Source organism: Coregonus lavaretus (genome assembly GCF_964263955.1).
Source record: "Coregonus lavaretus genome assembly, chromosome: 9".
Lineage (NCBI taxonomy): Eukaryota > Metazoa > Chordata > Actinopteri > Salmoniformes > Salmonidae > Coregonus > Coregonus lavaretus.
The window spans coordinates 37226591-37242244 of NC_139996.1; the positions used below are offsets into that span (position 1 = coordinate 37226591).

The following is a 15654-nucleotide window of genomic DNA, read 5'->3' on the forward strand; positions in this document are numbered from 1 at the left end:
CAAGCAGCTTGGTGAGAAGGTGACAACAGTTGGTGCGATTATTCGCAAATGGAATAATAATATAACAAAATAACTGTCAATCTCCCTCGGCCTGGGGCTCCATGCAAGAACTCTCCTCGTGGAGTTGCAATGATCATGAGAACGGTGAGGAATCAGCCCAGAACTACACGCAAGGATCTTGTCAATGATCTCAAGGCAGCTTGGGCAATAGTCACCAAGAAAACAATTGGTAACACACTACGCCGTGAAGGACTGAAATCCTGCAGCACCCGCAATGTCCCCCTGCTCAAGGAAGCACATATACAGTGGGGAGAACAAGTATTTGATACACTGCCGATTTGGCTGGTTTTCCTACTTACAAAGCATGTAGAGGTCTGTAATTTTTTATCATAGGTACACTTCAACTGTGAGAGACGGAATCTAAAACAAAAATCCAGAAAATCACATTGTATGATTTTTAAGTAATTCATTTGCATTTTATTGCATGACATAAGTATTTGATACATCAGAAAAGCAGAACTTAATATTTGGTACAGAAACCTTTGTTTGCAATTACAGAGATCATACGTTTCCTGTAGGTCTTGACCAGGTTTGCACACACTGCAGCAGGGATTTTGGCCCACTCCTCCATACAGACCTTCTCCAGATCCTTCAGGTTTCGGGGCAATACGGACTTTCAGCTCCCTCCAAAGATTTTCTATTGGGTTCAGGTCTGGAGACTGGCTAGGCCACTCCAGGACCTTGAGATGCTTCTTACGGAGCCACTCCTTAGTTGCCCTGGCTGTGTGTTTCAGGTCGTTGTCATGCTGGAAGACCCAGCCACGATGCTCTTACTGAGGGAAGGAGGTTGTTGGCCAATATCTCGCGATACATGGCCCCATCCATCCTACCCTCAATACGGTGCAGTCGTCCTGTCCCCTTTGCAGAAAATAATCCCCAAAGAATGATGTTTCCACCTCCATGCTTCACGGTTGGGATGGTGTTCTTGGGGTTGTACTCATCCTTCTTCTTCCTCCAAACACGGCGAGTGGAGTTTAGACCAAAAAGCTCTATTTTTGTCTCATCAGACCACATGACCTTCTCCCATTCCTCCTCTGGATCATCCAGATGGTCATTGGCAAACTACAGACGGGCCTGGACATGCGCTGGCTTGAGCAGGGGGACCTTGCGTGCGCTGCAGGATTTTAATCCATGATGGCGTAGTGTGTTACTAATGGTTTTCTTTGAGACTGTGGTCCCAGTTCTCTTCAGGTCATTGACCAGGTCCTGCCGTATAGTTCTGGGCTGATCCCTCACCTTCCTCATGATCATTGATGCCCCACGAGGTGAGATCTTGCATGGAGCCCCAGACCAAGGGTGATTGACCGTCATCTTGAAATTCTTCCATTTTCTAATAATTGCGCCAACAGTTGTTGCCTTCTCACCAAGCTGCTTGCCTATTGTCCTGTAGCCCATCCCAGCCTTGTGCAGGTCTACAATTTTATCCCTGATGTCCTTACACAGCTCTCTGGTCTTGGCCATTGTGGAGAGGTTGGAGTCTGTTTGATTGAGTGTGTGGACAAGTGTCTTTTATACAGGTAACAAGTTCAAACAGGTGCAGTTAATACAGGTAATGAGTGGAGAACAGGAGGGCTTCTTATAAAAAAACTAACAGGTCTGTGAGAGCCGGAATTCTTACTGGTTGGTAGGTGATCAAATACTTATGTCATGCAATATATTGCAAATTAATTACTTAAAAATCATACAATGTGATTTTCTGGATTTTTGTTTTAGATTCCGTCTCTCACAGTTGAAGTGTACCTATGATAAAAATTACAGACCTCTACATGCTTTGTAAGTAGGAAAACCTGTAAAATCGGCAGTGTATCAAATACACAGTGTACAGAAGGTCAGCCACCAGCCACTCGACAAGTCTCCACCAGGGGGAGACTTGTCGAGGCCTGGTAACAGATGGAGTATACATCACGAGGCGGTGGCTCCATCTGCTGGACGTGCCAGGTCTCGACGGGCTCCCCGGACAGGACTAATTGGGGCTGATTGGGAGCTGGTGAGTAATTAAGGGCGGATTGGTCACCAGCTGTGCAAGGCCCATAAAGCTGCCAGAGGGAGGACTGGGGGAAGTAAGGTAACTTCTGTGTAGTTGGAGACGGTATCCTGGAGAGGGTCTCATGGGGGAGACCTAACCTTTTCTTTTGATTATTTTATTAATAAACACCCTTGAAACTGAGCTACTCATACTCTGTCCGTGTCTGATCTGTGTAAACATCTTGACCCAACCCCCTGATCTGCCACAGGTGGTGGAGAATGCGGGCATCTTGATAACGTGGTCAGATCAGGGTTGACGTTTACACAGCATCAGCATGGACGAGTTGATAGCTCAGTTCGTCTGGGCCCAACAAGCACAACAGGCGGTTCAGGAACGAACGCTGGAGGAACAGCGACTACAAAATGTCCGCCTCGTGGAGGAAGTCAGGAAGCTGCAAGGAGGAGCGTCCCCTGAATCCCATCCCAACCAGTTTTTAATCAAGCTAACAGAAGACGATGACATTGAAACATACCTCTGTACATTTGAACGGACAGCGCTACGGGAAGGATGGCCAAGGCCGAAGTGGGCAAGTCTGCTGGCCCCTTTCCTCTCTGGGAATGCCCAAAAGGCGTATTGGGACCTGAACGACGAACAGGCGGCTAACTACGACGGACTCAAACGGGAGATACTCAGCCCGCTACGGGTACAGCCTGGCCCATCGGGCTCAATGGTTCCACGACTGGAGGTTCGTGCCCGACGCATTCCCCCGAGCCCAGATGAGCGACATTCTGCGCGTCACCAGGGCATGGCTCCTGACTGACGTATCCACGCTCTCTCTCCTCGACAAAGTGGTCCTGGATCGCTTCGTACGGGCGCTACCCCACTACATGAAGAGGGCAGCGAGCCTATGCGCGCCCCAGACCTTGGAGGGCCTCCTGGAAGCAGTGGAGATGCATCAGAACACTCAGGCCCTACCTAGGGGGAGCCGGGACGAGTTGGCGACCTGTGCGAGGGGACGGAAGGACAACCCCCACCGCGGTGTACCCCGAACCGACAGTCGGCAGGGCCAAGGGACCGCAAACCCGTGGAGAGACGCTGGGGAAGGGCCGACCCGCCACCAACAACCCCAGGTAGATGGACACCAACGGAGGTGTTTTGAGTGTGGCGCCCGGGGGCACATTGCCTGGAATTGCCCTGCTCGAGAGGAGTCGATGGCATCAGCAAGCACCAGAGGCCAGGTGGGTCACGCCGTGAACTATGTCACCTCCTGTTGGGCGCACCATGAATCAACTGCACCCATGGTCCCGGTGAAGGTTGACGGACACGACACGGAAGCACTATTAGACTCCGGAAGCATGGTTACGCTCGTAACCACAAGCCTGCTGAACCAGGAGACTGAACGGGGTAGGGAGATGTCCATTTCCTGTGTTCACGGTGACACAAAGCGGTATCCCGCCGTATGGACCAACATCGTGACACCACAAGGGAGCTGCCAGATGATGGTGGGTGCAGTACCAGAGCTGCCGGTACCTATCCTAGTGGGACGGGATTGTCCTCTGTTCACGGCCCTATGGGGGCACGAGTTGAAAAAAAAGATACAAGCCGGCCGAAGAAGAGAGCGGGGACGACCCCTCGCCTGTGCGGCCAGGACGCCACCGGTTAACCAACCTGACTCTACAGGTCCGGAGTCGGAGGGTGAGCCGGAACCTGAACCCCCTGGGGAACCACTGGAGGAGGAGCCCAGCCTTCCCCTTCTCGATTTTGAGGGGCCAGTCGAGACCCCCGTTGGGGGCCAACTGAGGGGCCAATTCGGGACGGCCCAGTGGGAGGATCCGAATTTGAAAGCTGCCGCAGCCCAAGTGATAGCGGTGGATGGACAGCTACTTCTGGGGGTGAGTGGCTGGCGATACCCCCATTTCCAAATTAAGAATAACCTTTTGTATCAGGTGTCGCGCCTACAGGGGGAACTTCGAGAGGTATTGTTGCTGCCCCGACGGTACATAGGAACCGTTCTTCAGCTGGCCCACACACACCTGTTGGGGGTGCACCTGGGAATGGAGAAGACCCGGGAACGGGTTGCCGCCCGGTTCCACTGGCCTGAGATGAGGAGGGCCGTGGAAGACTACTGTCACAGCTGCCCGGAGTGTCAACTCACTGCCCCGAAAACACACTTCCGAAACCCTCTGGTCCCCCTGCCGATCATCAGGGTGCCCTTTGAACGCATCACCATGGACATAGTGTGAACCTGGTAAAGACTGCACGAGGACACAGGTATATCTTGGTAATAGTAGACTATGCCACCCGGCATCCCGAGGCCATTCCCCTACGTGCGGCGGTATCCAAGGGAATTGTCCGGGAGCTGTTCCACCTCTTTAGCCGGGTGGTCATCCCGAACGAGATCCTGACAGACCAAGGTACAGAGTTTATGTCCCGCCTCATGAAAGAGTTGTGTGCCCTCATGCAGATCAAGCAGATCCGGACCTCCGTTTTTCACCCGCAGACGGATGGGCTCGTCGAGCGCTTTAACAAAACGCTCAAACAGATGCTGCGGAAGGTCATCGAGCAGGACGGGAAGAACTGGGACCAGCAGCTACCCCACCTAATGCGGGAGCGGATGACAGCCATATGGCCAGTCGTGAGGGAACATATGGAGACGGCCCAACGCGCCCCAAGCCCAGGACTACAATCGGGGAGCCCAGCCCCGAGAATTCCAGGTGGGAGACAGGGTGTTGGTGTTGATCCCCCGGCCGAAAGTAAGTTCCTGGCAACATGGCACGGACCATACGAGGTGGTCGAGAAACTGGAACCTGTCAACTACCACGTATGGCAACCGGGGAGACGGAAACCTCAACAGATTTACCACGTGAACCTGTTGAAGAAGTGGCACGAGAGGACAGCCTTGGCCGTGTTATGGTCGGGACCCAGGACGCCAACGGTACCAGTGGTGGTCCCGAGCAGTGAGGACCTCGACCCGGCCCAGAAGCAAGAGCTCCGGGAGCTTGTCGATCGGAACACGGCAGTGTTCTCCGAGAAGCCGGGCCGCACAACCCTCATTGAACACCACATCCGTACCCGGCCCGGGGAAACGGTAAGAAAGAAGCCTTATCGAATTCCGGAGGCCTGACGGAAGGCCGTGAAACAAGAAGTGGAGGCTATGCTGAGGATGGGGGTTGTTGAAGAGTCCCACAGTGCATGGTGCAGCCCCATCGTGTTGGTTCCCAAACCGGACAGTAGCCTCCGCTTCTGTAATGATTTCCGGGGTGTGAACGACATAAGCGTATTCGACGCCTATCCCATGCCAAGGGTGGACGAGCTAATCAACCGATTGGGAAAGGCCCGGTACATCAGCACCCTTGACCTGACCAAAGGATATTGGCAGGTACCATTGGCAGCCTCCTCCCGGGAGAAGACGGCGTTCTCGACACCAGACGGTCTGTACCAGTACCGGGTGCTCCCATTCGGTCTCCTCGGAGCCCCGCCCACATTCCAGCGACTGATGAACAGAGTGCTTCGACCCCACCAGCAGTACGCAGCGGCCTATCTGGATGATATCATCATCCGCAGCCAAGGTTGGGAGGAGCACCTGACGCGCCTCCAGGCGGTGCTGGACGCACTCAGACAAGCTGGGTTGACCGCAAACCCCAAGAAATGCAAGCTAGCGTTCGAGGAGGTGGAGTACCTGGGGTATTTGATCAGACGGGGGAACGTCAAGCCCCAGGAGCGGAAGGTTCACACGGTACGTGACTGGCCCGTTCCACGCACCAAGACACAGGTCAAGTCCTTCCTGGGACTGGCAGGATACTATATCCGCTTTAACCCCAACTTTGCGGCTATAGCTTCCCCCCTTACCGATCTAACCAGGGCCCTCCTCCCGAAAACAGTGAAATGGACGGACGAGACAGAAGCGGCGTTCAGCCGTCTGAAGGAAGCGCTGTGCTCCCATCCGATTCTCGTAACGCCCGATTTCCAGGTGCCGATGGTGGTCCAGATGGATGCATGTGATACGTGACTAGGGGCCGTTCTGTCCCAGATACACGATGGGGAGGAGCACCCCATCATGTACATCAGCCGAAAGCTGACACAGAGAGAAAAAAAATACTCAATTGTTGAGAAAGAGTGTCTGGCGGTGAAGTGGGCGCTAGACACTCTCAAGTATTACCTGTTAGGTACCCACTTCACCCTGGTCAGGGGAAAAGACACAAATGATCGGTTCACCAGGTGGTTCTTGTCCCTTCAACGCTTCTCTTTTTCTGTTGTGCACAGGTCAGGGGCGAAGCATGGAAACGCGGCTGCCCTATCGAGAAGGGAGACAGACGTTGCACTGATGACCATCCCCTCCCCGACAGAGCTAAGGGGGGGGGGGGGGGGTACAGCAGGTCAGCCACCGGGGGGAGACTCGTCGAGGCCTGGTAACAGATGGAGTATACATCACGAGGTGGTGGCTCTATCTGCTGGACGTGCCAGGTCTCGACGAGCTCCCCGGACAGGACTAATTGGGAGCTGGTGAGTAATTCAGTCTCCCGAGTGGCGCAGTGGTCTAAGGCTGTGCCACTAGAGATCCTGGTTCGAATCCAGGCTCTGTCGTAGCCGGCCGCGACCGGGAGACCCATGGGGCGGCGCACAATTGGCCCAGTGTCGTCCAGGGTAGGGGAGGGAATGGCCGGCAGGGATGTAGCTCAGTTGGTAGAGCATGGTGTTTGCAACGCCAGGGTTGTGGGTTCGATTCCCACGGGGGGCCAGTATAGAAATGTCATAAAAAATGTAACATTGTATGCACTCACTAACTGTAAGTCGCTCTGGATAAGAGCGTCTGTTAAATGACTGAAATTAAATGAAATAATTAAGGGCGGATTGCTCACCAGCTGTGCAAGGCCCATAAAGCTGCCAGAAGGGCAGCACATGAGGGAGGACTGGGGGAAGTAAGGTAACTTCCGTGTAGTTGGAGACGGTATCCTGGAGAGGGTCTCATGGGGGAGACCTAACCTTTTATTTTGATTATTTTATTAATATATATATATATATATACACACACACACACACACACACACACACACAGTGGGGAAAAAAAGTATTTAGTCAGCCACCAATTGTGCAAGTTCTCCCACTTAAAAAGATGAGAGAGGCCTGTAATTTTCATCATAGGTACAAATTGAGAAAAAAAATCCAGAAATTCACATTGTAGGATTTTTTATGAATTTATTTGCAAATTATGGTGGAAAATAAGTATTTGGTCAATAACAAAAGTTTCTCAATACTTTGTTATATACCCTTTGTTGGCAATGACACAGGTCAAACGTTTTCTGTAAGTCTTCACAAGGTTTTCACACACTGTTGCTGGTATTTTGGCCCATTCCTCCATGCAGATCTCCTCTAGAGCAGTGATGTTTTGGGGCTGTCGCTGGGCAACACGGACTTTCAACTCCCTCCAAAGATTTTCTATGGCATTGAGATCTGGAGACTGGCTAGGCCACTCCAGGACCTTGAAATGCTTCTTACGAAGCCACTCCTTCGTTGCCCGGGCGGTGTGTTTGGGATCATTGTCATGCTGAAAGACCCAGCCACGTTTCATCTTCAATGCCCTTGCTGATGGAAGGAGGTTTTCACTCAAAATCTCACGATACATGGCCCCATTCATTCTTTCCTTTACACGGATCAGTCGTCCTGGTCCCTTTGCAGAAAAACAGCCCCAAAGCATGATGTTTCCACCCCCATGCTTCACAGTAGGTATGGTGTTCTTTGGATGCAACTCGGCATTCTTTGTCCTCCAAACACGACGAATTGAGTTTTTACCAAAAAGTTATCTTTTGGTTTCATCTGACCATATGACATTCTCCCAATCCTCTTCTGGATCATCCAAATGCACTCTAGCAAACTTCAGACGGGGCCTGGACATGTACTGGTTTAAGCAGGGGGACACGTCTCGCACTGCAGGATTTGAGTCCCTGGCGGCGTAGTGTGTTACTGATGGTAGGCTTTGTTACTTTGGTCCCAGCTCTCTGCAGGTCATTCACTAGGTCCCCCCGTGTGGTTCTGGGATTTTTGCTCACTGTTCTTGTGATCATTTTGACCCCACGGGGTGAGATCTTGCGTGGAGCCCCAGATCGAGGGAGATTATCAGTGGTCTTGTATGTCTTCCATTTCCTAATAATTGCTCCCACAGTTGATTTCTTCAAACCAAGCTGCTTACCTATTGCAGATTCAGTCTTCCCAGCCTGGTGCAGGTCTACAATTTTGTTTCTGGTGTCCTTTGACAGCTCTTTGGTCTTGGCCATAGTGGAGTTTGGAGTGTGACTGTTTGAGGTTGTGGACAGGTCTTTTATACTGATAACAAGTTCAAACAGGTGCCATTAATACAGGTAACGAGTGGAGGACAGAGGAGCCTCTTAAAGAAGAAGTTACAGGTCTGTGAGAGCCAGAAATCTTGCTTGTTTGTAGGTGACCAAATACTTATTTTCCACCATAATTTGCAAATAAATTCATTAAAAATCCTACAATGTGATTTTCTGGAGAATTTTTTTTCTCAATTTGTCTGTCATAGTTGACGTGTACCTATGATGAAAATTACAGGCCTCTCATCTTTTTAAGTGGGAGAACTTGCACAATTGGTGGCTGACTAAATACTTTTTTCCCCCACTGTGTATATATATATATATATATATATATATATATATAAAGAAAATTGAGATGAGGGCATTGGAAATGCTTTTGGCGGTTGACCTGCTTCTGTTTTGTGGGTGACACTGTGTGGTGTTTTCGAAGCATGGGTCCAGGCCTCTCGGGGGGCCTCGGGATCCAGGGGGACGGGGGTGGTATGCCGATCACTGGGATGACAACCCAATTTGGGATGAGGAGGGGCTTTAGTGGGGGGAATAGTGGAGAACAATTGGAGGGTTAGTTAGTAGCAATGCAAATATCATGGTACAGCTATATGGACACTCAATCACTATGGTACTTTTTATTGGTAAATTTACAAACATATATTTTGATAAATAGATTTGAAACTTGTATCTCATTATGGTAAGTGGTGAAATAAGTATAGCCAGTTATAATTGTAATGGCTTAGCAGATAATAACAAAAGAAGAACAATATTTACATGGCTCAAAGAGAAGGAATATAATAGCTATTGTTTACAGGAAACTCATTCAACAATTCTAGATGAAGTTGGGTGGAAAAAGGATTGGGGGGGGGGCGAAATATACTTCTCCCATGGGCAAAGAAACTCAAAAGGGGTCATGATATTAATTAACAGTAATTTTGATCCGAATGTGCAAATTGTCCAAACAGATCCGCAAGGTAGATGGATGATTTTAAATATGTTATTGGACCATAAACAGATATGGCTCATTAACCTTTACAGACCAAATAATGATGATCCACGCTTCTTTGACAATATATATAATAAATTATCCACCCTGCAAGCAATACAAGACTATTGCTATGGTGGGAGATTATAATACTGTTTTTAATAGCTCAATGGACCGTAAAAGGAAATCACACTACAAACTATCACCCTCATGCTCAAAGAAATCATGAATGTCATGGATACATTAGAACTAGTGGATATCTGGAGGCTTAAATACCCTGACCTAGTGAGATATACATGGCGGAGACTCAATCAAGCTAGTCGTCTTGACTTCTTTCTTATGTTTTTCTCGTTCGCACCAAAAGTTTAAAAAGTGTTGATAGGGGACAGAATGCAGTCGGACCATCATATAATTGGCATATACATTACTCTTACTGAATTTCCACGTGGGCGAGGATATTGGAAATTTAATCAAAGCCTATTGGATGATAACTTGTTTTTAACTAGGACAGAGGAATTTATAACTGAATTTTTCAGACATAACATAGGTATCCCCTTATTGTATGGGACACTTTTAAATGTGCCTTTAGAGGCCATGCAACTCAATACTAATCTCGAAAACAAAAGCAATTTAGGTCAAGAGTCCATACTAACAAAGGAAATATAAAGTCTAACAGAACAGATAGATTGCAATAAAAACTAAACAGAGGCTCAAAATAAATTAGAGGAAAAACAAAAAGAAATGGAGAAACTTATTCAAGAAAGATCAAGTGCAATATATTATAAAAATAAAGCAAACTGGATGGAATACGGGAAAAAAGCACCAAATTATTTTTTTTATCTTCATCCAAAAATAATTTACTTAAACTGGTTACAAATGACGGAGTCACCCATAATTCACCAAGTTCCAGTCCATTAAAAAAATTGGAGGCCCCTTACAATTCAGTGTTGTAATGCAAAAATTCTAGCAAAATGTATAGCACATAGAATTAAAAAGGTATTGTCGGACATTATTCATTCTAATCACAGGTTTTATACATGGACGATACATTGGAGATAATATAACGCAAGTACTGGAAACAATAGAACACTGTGAAAAATCTGGGAAACCAGGCCTGCTATTCATAGCAGACTTTGAAAAGGCAGTTAATAAAGTACGACTGGAGTTTATATATAAATGCCTGGAGCGTTTCAATTTTTGAGAATCTCTTATAAAATGGTTTAAAATCATGTATAGTAACCCTAGGTGTAAAATAGTAAATAATGGCTATTTCTCAGAAAGTTTTAAACTGTCAAGAGGAGTAAAACAAGGTTGTCCACTATCGGCATATCTGTTTATTATGGGCATCGAAATGTTAGCTATTAAATCAGATCCAACAATAATATCAAGGGATTAGAAATCCAGGGCTTAAAAACAAAGGTGTCATTGTATGCTGATGATTCATGTTTTCTTTTAAATCCACAACATGAATCCCTCCACAGCCTCATAGAGGATCTAGATACATTTTCTAACCTCTGGATTACAACCAAATTATGATAAATGTACTATATTACGTATTGGATCACTAAAAAATAAAAATTTTACATTACCATGTAGTTTACCAATAAAATGGTCTGATGGTGATGTGGATATACTCGGAATACATATCCCAAATGAAATAAATTCTCATCCGATACATTTTAATAGAAAGTTAGCAAAAATAGATAATATCTTGCTACCATGGAAAGGTAAATACCTGTCTATTTGTGGAAAAATCACCCTGATTAACTCTTTAGTATTATCCCAGTTCAACTATTTGCTTATGGTCTTGCCTACGCCTAGCAAACCGTTTTTTAAATTGAGAAAATAATATTCCATTTTATTTGGAACGGCAAGCCAGACAAAATTAAACGGGCATATTTATATAATGAATATGAATTCGGCGGACAGAAATTATTAAATATTAAAGCATTAGACCTATCACTAAAAGCTTCAGTCATACAAAAGTTATACTTAAATCCGAACTGGTTCTCTAGCAAATTACTAAGATTATCTCACCCCATGTTTAAGAAAGCCCTTTTCCCTTTATTCAGATTACAACCTCTCACTTTCAGTTACTTGAAAAGGAAATCTCCCAAATATCACTATTTCTAAAACAAGCCATAGAAAGTGGGTTGCAATTTCAAATTAATTCTCCAGAAACGACAGAACAAATAATGTAACAAATATTGTGGTTAAACTCAAATATACGAATTGATTAAAAAAAACAAAAATTGAAAAAATGTTTAAAAAAGGTATAATCTTTGTAAATTATATCATAGTTAGGACTGGTGGAGTTGTCGCACATGCAGCTAACAAAAACATATGGAAATGTCTGCTCTACCCAAAATTACAACAAAATAATTGCAGCATTACTGCAAAAATGGAAGAAGAAAGTGGAAGGGGGAAAAAGTAAGGAACTTGTCTGTCGGCCCTGCATTAAAGAACATAATTGGTTTAAGAAAATTGTGATAAATAAAAAAAGTATACCAGTTTCATTTAAGGACCAAAGGATTGACAGCCGTCCCATATAGATTGCAAAATGGTTGGGAAGAGATTTTTGACGTACCGATCCCATGGCATAGTGTTTATGAACTGATACGCAAAACGACGCCGGATTCAAAACAATTTAAATTATTATACAAAATTCTTGCTACCAATAGAATGTTATTTATATGGGGGATACAATCTTCCCAGCTCTACAGATTTTGCTGCGAAGAGACAGAATCATTAGATAATTTGTTTTGGTACTGTCCATTTGTAGCTTGTTTTTGGTCACAGGTCCAGGAATGGCTGAAGGATTGCAATATTTACCTGGAGCTAACCCTGCAGATAGCACTGCTGGGTGATCTGAAAAGTCAATCGATCAATAATATAATAATACTTTCAGCAAAAATGTTTATTTTCAATTTACAATCTGTAGAAACAATGAAATAGAAGGGTTCAGAACTTTTGTGAAACATCACAGTACAGTTGAAAAATATATGGCAAATAGAAATCCAATTTGGATGGTGTTAAGAGATGGATGGGAGGTGTTGAAAGGAGCTGAAGGACGGGACTAATAACAACAACTAATAATAACAAGATAATTAATGTAAAGCATACTGTGTCAATAAGTATATAGGTTGAGAGCTTTTGTGAAAGAGCACAGTTAGAAATATATGGCATATAGAAGCAAACCGGATGGACATCATGAAAATGATCGGAGTGGTTGAGGAAGTTCAGGAGTAAAAACAAACAAAATAGAATTATTGTAAAATTGACTGTGTCCATAAAATGTATATAGTATGTATAAGCTGGAAGTAGAGGCCTAAGCGTTGTTGTTCACTCGTTTACTCCAATTAGGGGAGGGGTGGTGGGGTAATAAAGGGAAATATCTTTTTTTAAAGGATATACATCTTTTTTTAAAGGATATATATATATATATATATATATATATATATATATATATATATATATATGCGAGAGAAAAAAAAAACATATGGGGGATTGGAAGTGATGCAGACAATTACATTGATGGAAGTTACAATCTGCATTATTAAAGCTGATCTACCCCCTAAAAATAGTTTAAATAAAGAACGTAACCTCAGTTCTGCAGTACTATTGACTATCCCTGGTCAGGTGGTCAGGAAACACTGACAACAATGACAACAGACTTCTACCATTACCAGGACTGCAGAGTCCCTCCAAATGGTCTGGACTGGTAAGATTTCTGATGGTCCAGCATAAACAGTTACAGTACACTGTGATGTAGGCCTATGACGAGGGAAAGGTTGATAATATTCTTCTAACCCACCCCACAGAGGTCAGTCCCCAGGATCAATAGCTACACCCCAGAGGGGAACGTCAATAGCTTCAATCGTATCACCAACTCCCTAACAGGAAGGGAATCAGCTGACCCACATTTATCACTGGAGAACAGATAGGTCTGTCACTGTACTGTACAAACACACCGATTTAATACCATACATACTGTATGTACATTTCCTCTCAACAGGGATAGACAGTTAAATTGTTTGTAAACAGTACTCATTCTTTTTAGAAAGCTTCCTATAAGTCTTTAATTTGTGTGTGTGAAGTGCTGAGGTTTGCAGACCGAGACTTGCCCTTGTGCATCATGAGGCAGATAGAGCTTTTGATCTCTCTCACACACACAATAAATAAACGTGAATGTCAACTTTGGGTAACAGGTAGTGCTGCGACAAAGTCTAATGAGTGACAGCAGCAGCACAAGGTCAACACACTCACATTTATGTATCACACATTAACAAATAAACCATTAAAAACTTGACGTTGTAACCCTGCGCCCTCAGCTGGCCATAACACATCTCCTGAGGGCTCCCTGTCACTGCAGTCATTACTATACAGACACTGCACCGCATGAGTATGTACTGTAAACAGAGGATTACATCAGAAATGCCATTATGCAAGCCACAACATTTCAGGTTAAACAAGAGAGGATAAGTTTCACCCAATTCACATTTGAGTCAAGAATCATTCCCTGTGATTAAAATGTTCACAGGCTGAAACTTGGATCCAAATGAACTTGAGTACAAATTAGATGCACTTTTAATTGGGTAATGCCTTACGGCAGTTTCATTGTAATGATTAAGTCCCCTAACAACCTATACGCAGCAGCATCAACCTCTCTGTGCTGCTATGACTATGGGCTCTATGGCAGATCCATAGATAGAGAGGACTCTAGTGACCAAAAGCCTGTTTTAGCATGGGCAGCGCCATTGAGGGCTTTCACCATTTTGAAGTAGTCAACTGGGTGGGACTTCATATGGGTTAAGGAAGGATTACATAATTCCATCCGGGTCATGAAGACCCAGCTGGAATTTCTCAGTTTGTTTACCAACTCAAGTAGAAAAAGAAAATGGACTACTTCAAAATGGAGATGGCCTCAATGGCGCTGTCCGTATACTCAGATGACATAATGGGACAGATAAGAATCCTTTATCATTCTCTATGGGCAGAGATCCAAGCTGCTCCTCTGCAGACTAATGTTATTACCAGTTGTGAAGTCGTAAATACCAGTTGGATGCATTCATGTGCTTTGACCTCGTTGAGAAACGCTGATTAGCTACTGGCCAACAAGCTACGTCAACCATAAACTCAAAGTACAGCTATCATGCTTGGAAAGAAATTAAAGTGTTAAAAAAACCATATTAATAGATTGCTTTTTATAAATAATGTTTTTTTGCACTTAACTGCCAAAAATGCTGTTAGAGGTAATTTCCTTAGTAGGTGACAGAGGTTAGCGTGTGGAAGAAGTCTGAACTCAGGGATGATAGTTTCCCACTAATAATTACCAGTTGGAGGGGTGTTAAAGTGGATTTTTCCCAGTCGTGTGTGATAAATACCACCTTCCCACTTTGTTATGAACACAGAATATGTTGATATACTGTAGATGGTTTTCAAACAGACTAAATAGATGTATGTGGTAAATCAGTTATGGCATATTTTCATTAAGTTGTAGTAATGACATTTATGAAGAAAGGGTAGGCTATATTCATTATGCATGCAGAGCTACAGTACCAGTCAAAAGTGTGGACACCTACTCATTCAAGGATTTTTCTTTATTTTTTTTTACTATTTTCTACATTGTAGAATAATAGTGAAGACATCAAAACTATGAAATAACACATATGGAATCATGTAGTAACCAAATAAAGTGTTAAACAAATCAAAATATATTTTCAAAGTAGCCACCCTTTGCCTTGACAGCATTGCACACTCTTGGCATTCTCTCAACCAGCTTCATGAGGTAGTCACCTGGAATGCATATCAATTAACAGGTGTGCCTTGTTAAAAGTTAATTTGTGGAATTTCTTTCCTTCTTAATGCGGGAAGCATGGAGGAGGAGGTGTGATGGTGCTTTGCTGGTGACACTGTAGGTGATATATTTAGAATTCAAGGCACACTTAACCAGCATGGCTACCACAGCATTCTGCAGCGATACGCCATCCCATCTGGTTTGCGCTTAGTGGGACTATCATTTGCTTTTCAACAGGACAATGACCCAACACACCTCCAGGCTGTGTAAGGGCTTTTTGACCAAGAAGGAGAGTGATGGAGTGCTGCATCAGATGACCTGGCCTCCACAATCACCCGACCACAACCCAATTGAGATGGTTTGGGATGAGTTGAACCGCAGAGTGAAGGAAAAGCAGCCAACAAGTGCTCAGCATATGTGGGAACTCCTTCAAGACTGTTGGAAAAGCATTCCAGGTGAAGCTGGTTGAGAGAATGCCAAGAGTGTGCAACGCTGTCATCAAGGCACAGGGTGGCTCCTTTGAAGG

The 15654-nt window shown here is 45.0% G+C and overlaps 1 pseudogene across 1 annotated transcript in view; it reads right to left on the reverse strand.

Annotated features, from left to right (window-relative positions):
- The window catches only part of LOC311135343 (vacuolar protein sorting-associated protein 4A-like), a 569660-nt pseudogene that overhangs the window by 390674 nt on the left and 163332 nt on the right, over positions 1-15654 (reverse strand). The window lies entirely within an intron of this gene.